We start from the raw sequence: 17,266 nt of genomic DNA, 5'->3' as shown, positions 1-17,266 counted from the left end.
GACGATAATTACGGGGTGAGTGTCTGTCACCAGATTTAAATAGAGGAACTACCTTACCAATTTTCCAATCCACAGGCAGCTCGCCTGATGATAAAGACTGGTTAAATAGAGTACACAGAAAACGACTGGAAATACCAGTAGTATTCTTGAGTATTTTAGAGTTGATGTTGTCAATGCCAGATGAAGTAGAAACTTTATGATTTGTGATGAAGTTCGCGATACCTTCAGCAGTCAAGCTGATTGGAGCCATGAAAGGGAAGGGTTTATCTGAAACAAATGGCACATTGGAACAATCGTCATGTGTGAAAACAGACCCGAAATATGCATTAAAGGCTACCGCAGAATCTTCGTCGGAAAGCGGAGTTTCTTTTGCATCGTGTAGTGTAATGTGATCAGAAGACTTACAGGGAGAAATTATTTGCCAGAATTTTTGTTTGATTATTTCTCATAAGTGAGGGCAAGTCCTGCGAATAACATTTCTTTTTGGCTGCTCCTAATGCTTTACAGTAAGCTTGTAAGCAGTGCTTGTACTTATCCCAGTAGGACGCGGAATTATTACGTTTCGCAGTATTGTATAAACGTTTCTTTTTATTTCGCAGTGTTCGAAGTTGCTTATTAAACCAAGGGTTGGTTTTGTCGTTCGATATAGAGATTAGCGGCACATACTTATCAACTAACTCTACTATTTTTTGTTTAAAGAGAATCCAGTTATCATTCACGCTCCGTGAGGCAAACGACGGCAGAAAAAGCTCGTTTTAAAAAACTTCTAGTTTGGTGTTGAACCGACCGTAATTACCACGGTTATAATCCCGAATATTTTTAGTTGCTAAACCTGAAAAAGCTAAAGGTAGATTAATTTGGAAGTTAAGAAGCCTGTGGTCGCTAAATCCTTCTATGTAAGAAATCGGACCAGTAGTCTGTGGTGCAGTCGTTAGAACCAGGTCCAAAATGTTACTACCACGGGTGCACTGGTTTACAACTTGTGATAAGTTGAAATGAAGAGTTAACTCAAGAAAATCTGATGAGGCAAGACATGTGGAAGATAAGGCAGACCAATCAATGAGCGGATAATTAAAATCGCCTAAAAGGTATATTACATCCGCTGAAAATAGCTGTGTAGCTCGCTCTATATTATGACGTAGTTCCGTAGAAAAAGAAGAATCCGCCTCCTGTGGGCGATAGCATGCACCTAGAAGTATCTTAGCAGAAGACGTCACGCAAGTAGCCCAAGTAATTTCTATAGTAGGGTTAGTATCAAGGGGAAAAGATAAGACTGTCGTTTTCACCGCTATTAACACGCCGCCTCCTCGTTTTTCAACACGGTCACACCGATATATGTTATAGTAGTCTTTATCTGGGAAGAGTTCTTCATTGGTTACGCCAGGATAGAGCCATGTTTCCGTGAGTAATAATATGTCAGCATCGCTATCATCTAGATAAGAACACAACTCATCCCTCTTGGGCAGTAGACTTCGAATATTAGTAAAAGAAACACTAAAGGATGGGGACTTTAACTGACTCCGCTTACGCAGGCGCGTGTTAGCTGTATGCTATCTCTTATACAGTACAACGACATTGCTAAAATTGTCAAAAACGTAGGTATTATTTGTCAATGCGAAGCTTATCCACGGATAGTTTGAAAGGCTTGTTTGGAACCTTTGCGTATTCCAGGAGCTTACGGCGCGCTTGTCGCGTTATCGTAGAAAAATCTTCACGTATGTAAAAAGCAGAACCCTTAAGCTTACGCGCATTTGACAAAATCAATGCTTTGTCCTTGAAAAATGTAAACTTGGCAATGATAGGCCTTCGTTTATCCGTGTTAAATCTCCCCAGCCTGTGCACACGCTCTAATTGCTGACTTGTTAAGGAAAGGCCTAGGTGATCGGAACAAAACTTCACTATCTTATCTTCTGAGACTGCCCAATTCTCATTGGGGCCATCTTCTAGGCCAAAAAAAAAGAAGGTTAGACCGACGCAACCAATTTTCGGCATCATCGCACCTATTCGTAATTTTAGGGAGCTGGCTCGACACATCACGTAAAACTTCAACTGAACTAGAAGGTGCGGTCACAGACAGAGAGTCATTTATTTCTTCAAGGAAATTCACCTTGTTACTTAAACTTTCAATTTCATTGTCGGCTGCTTTCAGACATGACACGTAGGGCGTCAGCATCAGCACCAGCCCCGTCAGCAAGACGCACAACGGCTTCTTCAAGCATTTCAACTTTGCGCTTCAGCTGTTTAATTTCGATCTCAGTGGTAGCATGCTTAGAAAATAAAGCTTCGTAACTTTCTTTGAGATCACGTATTTCATTAAGGGCAAGGGCGAATGCGTCAGCCTCCGCCTTATTCATAGGACCAGGGTTCGACTCTACGTCACCCGCTAGCATTAATAAAAGTACACGCATGGCACAACATACATACGCACAACATAAGAGTCGCTTCAATATACCACTAAGTTCTGGTGGGCACGACACCGCAAGGAAACAAATCAGCATCTATGTCTTATCATGAAAATTTAAAAAGAACATAGCTTAAAGTTCGAAGCTTGTGCAGCATCAGTATCTAATACACGAATTGATGTTGAAAAAAGGGAGGACTGCACCTTTGAGAAAAAAGTCCGCTAACCAACTAGCAGTATCAATACATAAACACAACAATGAATAGACTATGAAAGCAGAAGCGACCCACTGAACTTGCTGAGGAACTGGCAATGATAATGCAGTCATGGGGCTGTAAAGAAGAAGAAGAACCCTTGCTGACAATGTTTTGCAATATATTTGACCTAAAGATTCAATATTCAGTTGATCAAATAGAGTAAACAAATATACGCTTCCATTGCGCAAACCCGCGTGTAAGATTTATAGAAAGTCTTTATAATAAGCAATCCACGTAACATAAGCACGTTTTATGAGCAAAACGTAAGCGAGTGTAGTCTGCGGAAAATAAAAGCGATGAATTTGCTCAACGACCATGCACTGTATTAAAAAAATGTCACAGTTTCGCCCTAAGGGCGAAGCAATGAATGCGATAGCAACACAGCAATGTCATACGAAGTAAGGTGAGCGGCTTTGGTAGCAACAACACGCAGAACTGTTGTCGACGCCATCGGCGTTTTGCCCGCGTTAGCTCAAAATGCGTGCGGCGTTGGTGACTGTTGCTGGAGCCTCTGATATAAATAGGCACTTGGTGCCGCAGCTAAACGTCGCCTCCCTTCCCTCCCCCTCCCCCACGGCCTCTCGCGCGTCCGAAGAAGGCGCGTTTGCTCTACATATATGGTGATTGTAAAGGAGAAAAGAGACGCCTACTTCTGCAGCCCTTAAGCGAGCACGGCGCAGAACGCGCGTTTGTTCTCCGCCGTGCGTTCACTCCCCGTGAAAGACGCGCCCCTCGCGCCCTTTCACTCGCACATACAGCGTTCGGCGCGCGGCGACGATTTCATCTCCAAATGACGTCATACGGAACCTCACGGCGACGGCGACGGCGACGCCGACGGCAGAAATCTGCTTTTGAGTGTCCATATAATTGCTATCGCAATAAAAAATTGGTAGGAGAAGCAAGTACAGAAAACGCACACAACACATGACTGCACCCTTTAGAAGACTTTGCACAATGCCAAACTATAAAAAAACAAACATCATACACACGTTTACGTACGCTTGTAGTCGAACAGAGTAGGCAACGCATTCCACTCGAGGAGCCGTCGTTCACCCTGACGATTTATTTCAAATTGATCCTGCTCCAAGTGGAGCTGTAATAATGAAAACACGAGGAGCAGTATGTTATTGAATGACGAGCCAGCAAACGAGATCACTTTGCTCGCACATGCCCGAGTCAGCAAACAAATGAACCTCTCATGCCTACAGAGAAAAGATCATTACCTGAACTCAAAGAGAAAACGAGCTTACAAGTGCCCCAATACTTAGCTACTAAAAAGGTCAATTCACACACGTCTAGAATAAACCTACGCCGTTGCAACAAGTCAAACACGGCGACTACAGCATACGGCAGCTTTATAATCACTACAAAAGGCACGCCAACATATACATGCAGCTTCTCTATGAAAATGAGAAGGATTACAAAGCGATATTATTCTTAACAAAATCATGATCCTTTCCTCACATATCTTCGTTGTGACCGATAGTGCCCACTTGTCACGTTTTACTCGCGCTGCCCATTTATTACATCGTTCCACGTCGCGGGGGAAACGAAATACTCTTTGCCCTCTTGCGCTCGATCCAGTGCACAGAGGGACACAACAGCCCGTCATGTTTCGTTAACAAGCACGAACATCTGAAGGCACTACCCAAAACATGAGCTGTCGCACTACAACGCCCCAAAGACAGTAAATGAAGCGCGCGCCAGTTAACTCGACAGCGGGCGCGAAAGAACCAACATGGCGCCGAAAAGCCAGAGCGCCGGCGCCGGATAGTTCAAAGGCTGTACCCACTCAGTAAAGCGGCGCTGGCATCGAGGCACCCTGGTCGTGGCCGGTGCGTGGGTTGCCATCGAAGCTAGGTGGGTACAAGCAGAAGACATCGGCAAGGGCGGGCGGGCGTACGGGTACATCAGCCTGATATTGGGCGGTGGGTGGCGGTTTAGTCCCATCGTAGCAGCTTGGTTGAATGCAGGGACAGGCGTTGAAGTCGGCGGTGCCAGAGGTGGTTCAAAGTGACATCAGCTTACGTGGGGACGCAATGGTATGGTCGACAGAGTGCACGTAGTGCATATGAAAGTGACGCTATTTCTTCCCTTATGATTTAGCGGAATCCAGAAATTGCGTACTTGTGAGAGGCAACAGAGGAGAATGTCGCATCTTGACCGTGAGACTCCTCACGTATGATGGTGCGTATGAGAGCCGGTATATCAGCCTCACCGGGAAGATGCGCAATGTCGTAGAGACGCTGCACCCGAAGGAAGTTAAGCTCGTCAAGCCGATGGCATGTCGTGGTGATGTCAGAGACCGAAGTTGTATTTTGAATCACCAAGGCATTAATTGCGACGGGGCTGATTCCCTACAAAATGTGTCGAGTGCGTTTTGCGTCCATCATTTCACCATACTGGCGCGTCGGCAAAGTGCCAAGACGTCTTCAATATACGAAGTAAACGACCCGCCGTACTGTTGGCAGCGGTCGGCTACCATCTTTTTGGCCGCATCAGGTCGGCCAGAAGTAATATCGAAGATATGTCGGATCTTCTGTGCTAATGTTGTTTTTATGTTGTGGTGTATTTCACTTCTGTTGTCGTGAATGTGTAACTGTGGTAGCCAAGTTCACGAAGTTGTTAATTTCTTGCTTGGCTGTCCTCTCGCTGGTACAGAACTGCTGCGGTTAAGCAATGAGAAGCATCTGTACTAAGTTCAAAAGGAAGGGTTAAATCTGGAAGGCAAAGGACAGGATCAGAAGAGATCGCTTGAAGCAAATTTTTGTAGGCCTCCTCAGACTCCTCCACCCAGCAGAAGGGTACTTTCTTTTTTTTTCATCCTTGTCAAACATCGTGTTTTCAGGGCATAATCTTTCATAAATGCTATAAAGTGTCCGGCCAAACCTAAAAACACTCGGAGTGAATGAATATCATATGGCTTCACTAGCTTTGTGATACATATCACAGGCTGTTCCATTGTGTTTTGGTGGCTCCCTCCAATACTCTGTTCAGAAAAGTCACTCTGTTCTTGAAGCAATAAATCTTCTGAAAGTTGGCTTGTAGAGCCGTCTTAGAGAGCTGTGAGCCCATGTGCCACGTGTTCTCCATTTAAATGCTCATTCTTAGAGTATACAATGGAGTCGTCAATGTAAACGTTACGAATGCGGCCAATGTCGGAAATCAGAACAGTGTTCATCATCGTTTAGATCCAACTAAGCGAATTCTTCCAGCCAAACGGCCGGTGATTTTATTCATATATATGAAAAGGGGTAATAAAAACACTGTATTGTTTTGTCTCTTCATGAAGTGACATTTGTCAATACTCTTTGAAAAGATCAACCCGCAAAATTATGTGCGTCCGCCAGTTTCAGCAATAATGGTGTCTGTTCTTTCTTAAGACAAGACTTCTTTTTTCTCGCCAGATTATATGGCTTCTTTCGTATTGCACGTGTGTCGTTTAAAGCAAATGAGATTTAAAACTTGGTTGTGGCCGGCGGGTAGCCTTCTAAACTGACCAGTTCTCGATAAACTGGCGAATAACGTCCCCATTTTTCGCTACTTGCAGTTGTTTCAAGCTGGATTATTGACTCGCGTTAACCACACCAAGGCACACCGACTCACTGTCGTTTTAGTAAATATTCAGTTTCATTAACTTCATGTCCGGACGAGAGAGCAGAAAATCGTATTCCACGTTCTCAATAGCCAAATCTAGTACTTCCGTAGTCGGTGACGTATACTTCAACTTAACACGTACCCAGTCACAGTGTTCGCGTTCCTTGCCATCAAAGCCCAGTACAAGTATTCGTTTGCCAGAAAATATATGTTCTCGCTTTGCTTTGCTTTTCCTAATGATGTACACCCAAGCACCATTGTCCACAAGAGCCCACATAGGTTGGCGGTTCGCTTCTAGCTAAATATACAGTAGGCTTGACGGAATCAGCAATACGGGCCCCGTAGTCAATGAGCGCGCACATTTGACATGTGCTGACACGATGATTCGTTTTGCTCTCTGTTGCCAAATGTTTTGCGACATGAGATATAATGGGTCCTGAAACGTCCAAACCTGGACGTTTGTTCCTGCATCTCCTGCAAGAAGCGCTGGTAAGTGGTGCGAAAACTACGACTTAATATCTCGTGAGGATCTTGACGATGTTTGTTGGCTTCTCCATCCTGTGGTGCGGAAAAGCTTGCAAGAGCCTAACATTGATTCGCGCGTTTTGGGACATCTAACCTAGCTGCACCAGCCGCCACAGTTCCTTTGATAGCCCATGGTAATAAGCATTAGCATGAATTTTAACCTCCTAACCGTTTCGGACGAGCCCAGCTCGTCTTTTCCGAGCTATTCCAAAACCGTTTACGACGAGTGTAATATCTCGTTTTGAGTGTTTTGAACGAGACACGCTCGCTTGCGCGCTAGTTGGTGTGTCGCTGCGCAGATGGCAGCACTGGGCAGGTGATTTCTGCTTTGTCAAACGCCGTTTCACATTTCTTTGGGGGCAAACTCATGTTTAAAAAATGGCTTGTGTTTCTGGTCCGCTGTCGCGGAAAAGAAGCACTTTGCCGATGTCCAGCTCTTTGGGCGATAGTGATTCATGAACCTAAGTTTACTTAGTTTCTGCTAGAAAGAAGAGCTAGAAAGAAGTACGATCACCATTGCGCGGAATAACTCGGCATTACGAATCATGTACCTCAGTTCCACCGCTACTTCTGTTGCCTGTGTCACTGTTGAATACTTGGTTAAGCGCGATTACGAACACGCACTTTGGCCTATTTTTCCTGATTCGGAAGCCCTCGGGACTACAAAAGCTCCTGTGAGGCCCATCCAAAAAAAGCATAACGTTCGAATGGCACTTATACGTACCACAGAGCGCAAGCAAGCCGAAGCCAGCACTGTGGGAATACTCTGATAAAAGAAACAGACTAATTTATGGGCTCGCTGCTGTTGAATATAGGACTGCGCAAAATCCGAGGGCAGTCCAAAGCACACAGTGGAATTGTCCTGTCACTGTACAGATGGCTTGGTGAGGGGCTCGAAAAAAAAACACAGGGAGAGAGTCAGGGGAGTGCATGCACAAAGCTGTGAGACGGCAAGCAATATCACAGCTCTTAGTTTCGGGCAAGACGAAGGGCACACGCCTTTAACTGCATTCTCGAGACCATTCGACAAGTACACGCCTGGCGTGATGTGTGCAGTTTAGGCGGTAATTTGGGAACGCAGGGGTCTAATGGTTGGGATGCGGAGGCAGAAACTTGGCATGCGGAAGGAACGTTGCTTGCACGAAACAAAATGCTTCCTTGGTCATTCGGACCACTGACACACCGCCACCTCCGGACTCAGGGTTCCGCACGTGGCCACGGCAATAACTCTTGATCAGCGTTCACCCTGTATCCGCAGACGGCATGCCCCTTACCACCGCCTTGACCATTAAAGCAACTACAGAATACACAGCCTTTAACATCTGTGTTTTTGGTTCGTTGTTGCGACCTTGGAAATTGTGGTATTATTCTTGATGTTTCCTCGAGCACGCCGTTGTTATGCAGAGCGTTTGCAAGTCTTCTAGAAAGCGCAAAGGAAAAAAAAGTTATATTGTAATGGTCAGCCGTTTTTACGTTTTCCGTACGTTCGCCTGACAAGACTTGGCCAGAATGGCTTAGCTTTTTTTTCTTTCTTAAGGGAAAGGTGACGCTATCTGCTCTAAACGCATCAACAACTCGTTTTCACATCACAGTCTACAGGTACACAAGATTCACTGTAGGTGCAAAAGTAATTTCCAGGCGGAAAGAGCAGTATCTGTGGCAGACAAGTCAAAACAGCTAAGTTGTTAGGGCTACTATGACGAAACTGTAGCCTAGTCTTTCCGATGTCATTAACATAGCCAATGCCGCGAATCGAACCCTCGGTTTTCTCCGCCGGAACCTAAAATTTGCTCCCCCATCAGTAAAATTATTAGCTTATGTTACATATGTCCGCCCTAAGTTAGAATATGCATGCTCTGTCTGGGATCCTCATCAACATAACCTATCTAATACACTCGAATCAGTTCAAAATCGTGCAGCCCGGTTTATTTACTCTGAATATTCTTATCATGCAAGCGTGTCTGAACTCAAAACCCGTGCCGGTCTTACTAATCTAGAATCACGACGTCATATTTCTCGACTGTGTCTTTTTCACAAATTCTATCATTCACCACTCCAGATTTCAGCCATACTACCAGCTCATCGTCAGTCCAGCCGCATTAACCACAGAAAAGCCGTGTATCCTCCCCCGGCGCAGACTACCTCCTATCTACGATCATTTTTTGTGAAAACCGCAAGGGACTGGAACGGTCTGTCTGCCGACGTCACGCACCACTCCGACGCACATCACTTCAAGGCTGCTCTCGAATCACTGTTTTGTTAAACTAAGCCCATCCCTCATGTAATACCCCATCTCTGGGGCCTTTGAGGTACAATAAATAAATAAATAAATAAATAAATAAAACGTGACGCAGCCTCAGTTTGGCTCCTAATTAAGAAAAACCCCAATAGTGGAGTGAAAGACACGTACGCGATACATTTGCAAGGTGAGTGAGTGTCCGTCTAACTTCCTCGACGCATCAAATATGGAAAAAGATACCTCCTTGACTCCAAAACTCCTAACGTCATGAGTAAATAAATTCGACGCGGTGAGATGTAATATATGTCGTGGTGATAAGTGGGATGTCGTGGTGATAATCCCGTGCCAATGGAGACATCCTACCAGCGATGAAGAGGCAACAGTGAACACTATAGCTGCTGGCGTTTTTCCTCCTTCAGGTGTAAAAATAGGTGCGAATTATGCGCTAACCTTTCTTGACCATTTACGATAACCGCAAGGAAACTTAGAATGTGCATTGTCGCGGTAATTACAACACCAACATATCGATCTGCGCGATGCTAGAGCAGTGCGTCTTAAAATGTGAAATCCAGTTGTATCGGATGTTTCGGAAAGAGTGCGCCGGACTGACTCTGACACGACAGCGTTTATTTTTTTGCCAACTGTTGGATTTACCTCTTGGCCTAACCATATGCAAAAGAGACACAAAACTGATTGTATTCAGCGTGTTACTTGTACTGATGCTGTACAGAATTTATGCAAGCGGATAAAACTGGGGAAAACTGCGTTTATTGTGCCTAGGCGTACCGCCCGCTTTCTGTGTCCATTGTGCAGCGCAGAACGTCTGGACATTTATGTCATCTGCTGGGGTACATGAAAGTTTCCGATATAATACGCTGCGTGTTTGCAATTTTAATGCATTTCTTAAAACAGTCAGCAGTTTTCTTCACTTCCGATGCGGGCGGCTTCTTGTGTCACAGATATAAGAAAACCTACTCCAATACGCAGATGATCGACTCACACGACAAACTGTAGTGCATGTTACGTACCAGACTTACTGGCTCAGGAACGGGAGCCAGAAAGTTATTTTTATTATTTGCTTTTTTTATTATGGAAATGAGCGTGCCGTGCAACTACTTTAACCATTATGTCACCATGGCTGTCTTCACTTTGATGAAAAAAAAGCTGAATGGTCATTATAAAGACTCTTTCTCATTCGCTTGTTGGTTCCGTTGCTTTCTGACAACAAGTTACAGTGCCTAAGTAATAATGAAATGTGGAACTTTAGTTGAAGATTCCTTTTGTTTTCGATTAAAGATTCCATGCTGATTGCCGAGGTCGTGTGAACTGCATGGTGGACAACATTGGTGGCTTAGGTTGTGTGATTTAGATTTAATAGACATGTTTATGAGATAGCCTAACAGCTCCTTAATACGTTGGAGTGAACTCACGCGCACCTGTTTCTGAAGGTCCCCAAAAAGACAATTTCAGAGGTTCTGAAGGCCCATTGACAGCTACGCTCTTTTTCTTTATTACTACTTCCTTTCATTCACTCAGTTGGCAATATGTCTGTTATCTAGGTATGGCCGCGCCTTAGGTCATTCCCGCCAACTTCTGTCAATGGGTAGTCCATGGTGAAATGGACATATATCATCGGGATGCTATGCTGAGGGCACCTGGTTTAAAACCAACCATTCGACCTACTTGGTTCACTAGGTATGCAACGCTGGGTATCCAATGCTAATTAATGAACCTCTTTGAGGCCAACTTAGATCACAGGGTGTGTGCCACTCTTCAGTGACCATCTTTCACGCCAACTTGGGCCACCGGGTTCGTGGCGCTCTTAAATTAAATTCTTGACCCTAGTAACATTATTCATTAACCGTAGTAACATTGTTCTAACAATTGGCCACCAACATTGAATAGAAACATGTTTGTAGACTTTGTCAACATCCTACCAGCTTTCTACTGACAGTTTTTTGGGTCTCATTATGACTGAATTATTTCAAACCTGCTACCAACATTTTCTCTTTAGGCAATCTACAAACATTGTCCACAGTTGGTCACAGTAAGTGAATAAAAACATGTTCAACGCTGCTTATAAATTTATGAAAACCTGAAAATTTATAACTTTAGATCACCCAGTACACCAGCATACCACCCTATAATGCTCAGAGCCGCAACTATTCATTTCATTTATTGGACGCTATTAACGTCTGTCACCTTATGTATATGTTTACGGGATCTTACTGGAGTATTGATAAATTATCTAAGCTCTTGACGCGATGTGCAGCTGAAGCCACAGGTTGCGAAAGGAGCTACTGAAAATAAAGGTCTGACAAATTGGAAGCGTTGCGAAGATTGCCATCACACATTTATTACATTATTCAATCAGTCAATCTTGGGAACCGCAGAAATGAGACTGTAGTTATGCGAAGCAGCTTCAGCATTTTGGGCGTTAGTTGTAGTTGCACCTTAGCTATAGTGTAAATGTTTCTTTTTGTGAGCTTGTTGCTGTGAGAGCCTTGGCGTTGTATCCTGAAGAAAAAGGAAGTGAGTAGCAGTTAGGCAAGAGCCAAGGATTAGTTCATGATCATACATTATTTACCCCAAATTAAGTCATCGCGACCTCTGTAAGAACCTCGTGTTTGTACGCTTCGCGTTTATAGCCACTTCAAGCGAACCGCATGACGCGAAATAGCTCAAGTTTGTAAAAAGATCGTTTTTAAAACATTTCACGTCATTGCATTTCGCGCTCGTAACAACAACCTGCAAAATTGCGGTATAAGAAACTGAAATAAAAAAATATGTTTGTGAAAAATGATGAAAAGCACATACCTTTTATTATAGTTTGGAGACAGAACTTCGGCGCAGTGCTGTCTTGAAAAGCTGGCATAGAAGTTGCAGAAACGTTCACGTCACGGAACGAAGAAAACGCCGTCGCCTTCGCAAGCACGGTGCTAGTTGACTATTTCCGTCACAAATTACGCATCCACGTGTGCCTGGAAGTCCTCTTGTATTGATGAAACAGCCACAACACAGCATAAGCACAAGGAGCAGCAAAAATAGCTAAAAACGTATACAAAACGCGATCAAACACCCCTACATCGCACCGACCGTACCACGCCAGCGTGGCCAAGGAAGTGGTATCGATGAAGATGGGCTCCTCTTTGGCTGGACTCGGACCACGTGTAAGTTTGTGCGCATGCGCGAGGAAGGCTTGTGACATTCTTTCCACCCATCAGCTAGCCTTGACCACCGCCAAACCGTGCGCAGCCCCCTTCCTTGCGAGGGTTGAATGACACCTGGAATTCCCCTCGGTGATTAGGTGTGACGGGCCTTTGTGCGCGCATCCCCTTCATGGGGGAGCGCACTTAGAGGGAGGAACGTACCTTATGGCCGAGGTCTAAAAAGAACCTCACAAACAGCCGGCTTAATTTTGTGAGGCTGTTAGGGGCTGTATAATTTTATTTTTCGAGAGAACTATTGTTATGAAGACGGCTTTTTCTCCAAATGCAATAAAAATTAAAAGAAAAATCACATCCCACAGGGTAAATTTGCCAGTTATCACGGTTATTTCAAGGTTATTGTATTTTGCACAAGAACATCAGATAGCACTTGCTGCTTTCAAAGACGAAAATTTGCTTCATATAGCCCATCGCAAGACAATGCTGAAAAGTATTCTTGTCAAGTAATATTACTTTTATAGTTAGAGATGTTTAACGCGTGGCGGCAATGACGTTACCAGTCTTCAAGCGCCCGAAGCACGGCTAAAGCATGCTTTAGATGTTCGGGCTCTTGGTACAGTGGAATGCCGTAATTATGAATGTTGTATGGCCACGGCAAAACCTTATCGGAGTTGAGAACTTTGTCGCCGTGTCATGAAGCGAAATCACTGAATATTATGAGTACGTAATTATTACTTTTCAACCAGTTTTCTCACAGCAAGCAACAATTCCCGTGAAGCAGATAAGCGTATTTTAAACATTCTTTATACAAAAGTAAAGAGGAAGTCTGTTAACGGTGAATTTAAAATATCATTTATACAAAAGTAATAAACAAGTATTTTGAGATCCTATGCACAAATGTTACTAGAATGCAAATGTAAATAGAATGTCAGTAAAGTAAATAGAAAGTTGATAGGAGGTTTAAATACTCTTAATAGGCATTTTTCTAAGGGTGCAACTTAGGTAACTCGACATGTGTCACTGAGAATGTGCCGCCTTTCATAATTTGCAAAGAGAAATCATGTAATGAGGAATTACTCACAAATCATAAGACATATTGCAAATACCAATAAAGTCGCCAGTCATCTCTAAAGGATGGATGTACCGCCAATGTTTTACATATTTAGCAAATTTTAATACAAATATCTGCACGCAGTGTTTGTATGGCTAGAGGGGATTGGCTGTAATTGGTTGTAATTTAAAATAATTACCAAAGCTGGCTGATATGTTTAAATAGAAACAAAGAGGCACAATAGAATAAAGTTTAAGAAAGGTAATAACAGTTATGGAGGGCCGTTCATGAGGAAAGAAAGCTCGCTCTCGATTCTGTAATTTCACAGTACGAAGAGAAAGTAGGCGACGATTAAGTAATAAATGCGAGATTATTACATCGCTCCTCTTTGAGGTACCGGATCCATGATTTAAATCGCGTTCACCCAATTGCAAAGTGTTCAGAAGCTCACCGCACACACGTCCTGCCTCTTCGTCCGGAGCACACCAACTTCAGTTGCACTTCAGTTTCAGTAGCCCGTATATACATATATAATGTTGCTGCTCGTGGCGTGTCATTCAAGCTCCTTCTCAACTACCAAGAGCCCTACCGCGTGCTTGCGCAAACATCACCAGTTGATTGCCTGGTAGAACCCATGTCGCCATCTTCCGATCTCTGTCGTCGCGTGCGACAGACTGTGCGCATTGACCGGCTCAAGCCATACTACGATCCGCTGACCTCTCTTAACTACTTCGCTCTCTGGCTGCGCCCTACCTGCTGGTGTTACGTTTGTCGCTGCTGCTCTAAGACCCGAATCAACCCCTTAAGTATATATATATATATATATATATATATATATTTATATATAGCAAATAGCAGATGTCTCAAAGTGGCAGATTGTGCACTGTTTATCATAAAGAAGTTAGTTTAATACTCGCAAGCCCTTGCAAGTTTTCCCAATAAATGCTGGTAGCCATCGCCTACTATGTAATACCCATCGTTCTTGAACGACGAAAGCTCGGCGGCTCGAGCTCCTTAACGTTTCGTTACTTTTTTACACGTTCGGTGACGTTATAATTGCACAAAAGTAATTAAGTTTTGCAGTTTTTGCTGTTAAAGTGTGTGGACGGTGGTAAATGTGACTGATGTGTACAAAGCCGTCGAAATCGCTTGCACAAAAAATCGCACCCATGTTTCTGGGACAGAATACCACAAAAATACAACGTTTGAATACAGATGCACATGTCAAAATATTAGGGGCAGCTTCACACTATTGAGAAGACTGGGCAAACAGCCAAGCAGGATACCCCACCTAGCTTTATCTCGGTTCGGCCAAGGTTTGCGAGGTTATGCTTCGAGACTTGGAGACGTTTTTGCGCAAGATAACCCCGGAATTATCGACAGCCCAAGGAGCAACGAACACTCGGTCATTAAAGTATCTGGACGCTTCTGGATGCTCAAACAGTTTTGCTTGGTTTCGGGGGCTCGTAACTCCGAGTCTTCTGCGAATCACCGACGTCTCGACGCCGCTTCAGCGGCGCGATACTTGGGATCAGACCGAAGTCGTCTCACTCGCTCTCGAGTAGTGGCATGGCGGGTTTCGCGCCGCGCTTCCTCTCCTTCGGGTGTGACGCTCTACTTCGACCGCCCCATCTTCGCGGAGATGTGCTGGGCGCGGAGACGGCGGAGCTTTTGTGTCACCAAGGCGGCGACGTGGAGCTATATATCCCGTGGGATGGCGCAGTGACGTCACGGCTTAGCTCCGCCTCTGCGCAGCCGTGGCAACCACTCCGCACGGCGCGATGACGTCATGGCTCACGAAGCTGCGGAGAGGCTCGGCACGGTCGGCACAGCTGGGGCGAAGCGTTGCTAGGCGACGCATGGTGACGTCATCGCCAGGCGGAGGTTTTGCGGCGTACACTCGACGGACCATCCTCGAGCTTAAACAGCTTCGCCAGTTCACAGGGTTCGCCACTGCGCTTGGACCCTTCTGCACAACCACCAAGATCGGCCCACAATTAGGCGTTACACTTGACTGCAAACGCCCAGGTTAAACGGCTTATTAAGGTGGCTGACTGGGCTAGTAGTTGCTTACTCATACGGGTATTACCCAGTGCGAGAAGAAACGCGGGGAGGAATAGGAGACATGGACAAGCGCTGTGCATCAAACAGCTTCGCTGTTAAAATATAAATGGCACGCTTCAGTCCTCGAATGATGTCTGCGTGCTTCATATCGGAAAGAAATGAACAAACAGGACTCATTTTTGTTTCACACATTTCTAAGCGCTGTGGCTTCTTTGACAATGAATTGACGTATACTTCAAGCTCGATCTTGCAGATCTTGCTCACGGGCGAAACATGCTTGGCGTTGTAAATTAATTGCCTCTCACGCGCACTTTATCTGACGCCATAAAATGACAGGCACAGTGCACCCGCCACGAAAATTGTGCGATGGGCACTTTATGAAAAAAAAATGTCATTGTGATTTCCACATTGCCATTTCCCAACCAGTCTCGTGGCGCTTACGCTCCTTTAGAGCGTAAGCGCCACGAGTAACGAGAGAGCACGCATAGTCCAAGCGCCAAGAGGTACTAGAGACGAGCGCACGCACAACCCATGTGAGTGTCTAGACCGGAATTTCCAGCTCTTGTACGCTGCCACCATGTTCTTGTTACGATGATGATGATGATGGTAACGGGACGGCGGGAACGGCGCAGGCGGCAGCGCGCCAAAGCGCGTTGGCGGTTATCAGTCGCCTCTGTTGGGTGGTTCCGTAAGAGCTGTAGTTGTCTTGTCATCTCTGAATGCCGCCAAGTATGTCTTCTTTTTTTGCGATCCCATTTCAGATCACAAAAATATACCACAGAGATAATTTAACGAGAGCACCCTGCCGCACCTGGCGCTTCACTGCAGTTTCAAAGTCAATCACTTGGCCAAGCATTTTTCGGCTAAATCTGCTAACTATACGTATTTTTAGCGATTGGGGCACGGCGTGACATAAACTAAACGACATCTAGTATGCTATACTTTTAAAAATTTTTAATTAGAAGCATATGGGCTAATAGACGAGCGGCATAATTGTGCCGCGCTGCCGCCATACATTGTGCTGCATTTTACCCTTAGTCATCACGACTTGCGTGTGATTTAACGTACCACGATCGACATGAGTACCATAAGGTTAAATTATGTGCTTGGCACACTGCACACAGTTGCAGGCAATGCTCTAGCTCCTACGGGTTTACGTAATGTGTTGACACGAAGTAACTATGAGTAGCAATTCACACTGACAACGGGCACACTCAGTGCAGAGTGCCCGAGATAGAAGCGTTAAATTTTACATTGCGCTAGCAGTCACAGGCGCTTTATTATTCTCTAGCTCGCAGGCAACAGAGAACACACAATAATCTGCGTACCCATGTATGACATCGCCAAGGGTCACGCCAGCTCTTAGGAACGGCTTAATGTGCTTCAGGTGCGCCTGAATGGGAGTATCGTACAATTATAGTAGTTCAAGAATACACACATGGCACGAAATAATAAAAAAAAACATCACGTGAGGCATTGACACGCACGCAGACCCGTGTCTGTGCAGGCTAGTTATATGCTGCATTCTCTTTTCGCGGTCCAGAGTACTCGAATGTCTCATTAACGTGCGCGAAAAACATAGGACGTGGAAACCGCGAAGTTTCGTGCAGTCTTGTCTATTTACCGTAATGGAACAATCGCTGCGCAAGTTACAAAGTGGACACGCGCACCCGAACAGTTTTCTGAAAGTGAACCAAGCCGACCCAAATTACAGACGCCGAATAACCTTACAAGGCACTGTTAAGGTTTTATCGCGGGCCCGCAGCGTGGGAAGGCGGAACGCACAATATCAAGTAGTTCATGGCAACAAATCGAACGCCCACTCGAGCAAGCTTGCTGGGCACGAAGTCTTCTCTATTTAAAACCACTATCCTATAGCGTCGTTTTTCAAGCGCCGCAGGAACCTTGTGTGGACAGCGAATGCACTCTACACAAACTTCTTGTGTCTCCGTGAACATCGATCGC

Source organism: Dermacentor silvarum, chromosome 3 (assembly GCF_013339745.2).
Source record: "Dermacentor silvarum isolate Dsil-2018 chromosome 3, BIME_Dsil_1.4, whole genome shotgun sequence".
NCBI classification, from domain to species: Eukaryota; Metazoa; Arthropoda; class Arachnida; order Ixodida; family Ixodidae; genus Dermacentor; species Dermacentor silvarum.
This window is presented reverse-complemented; position numbering follows the sequence as displayed.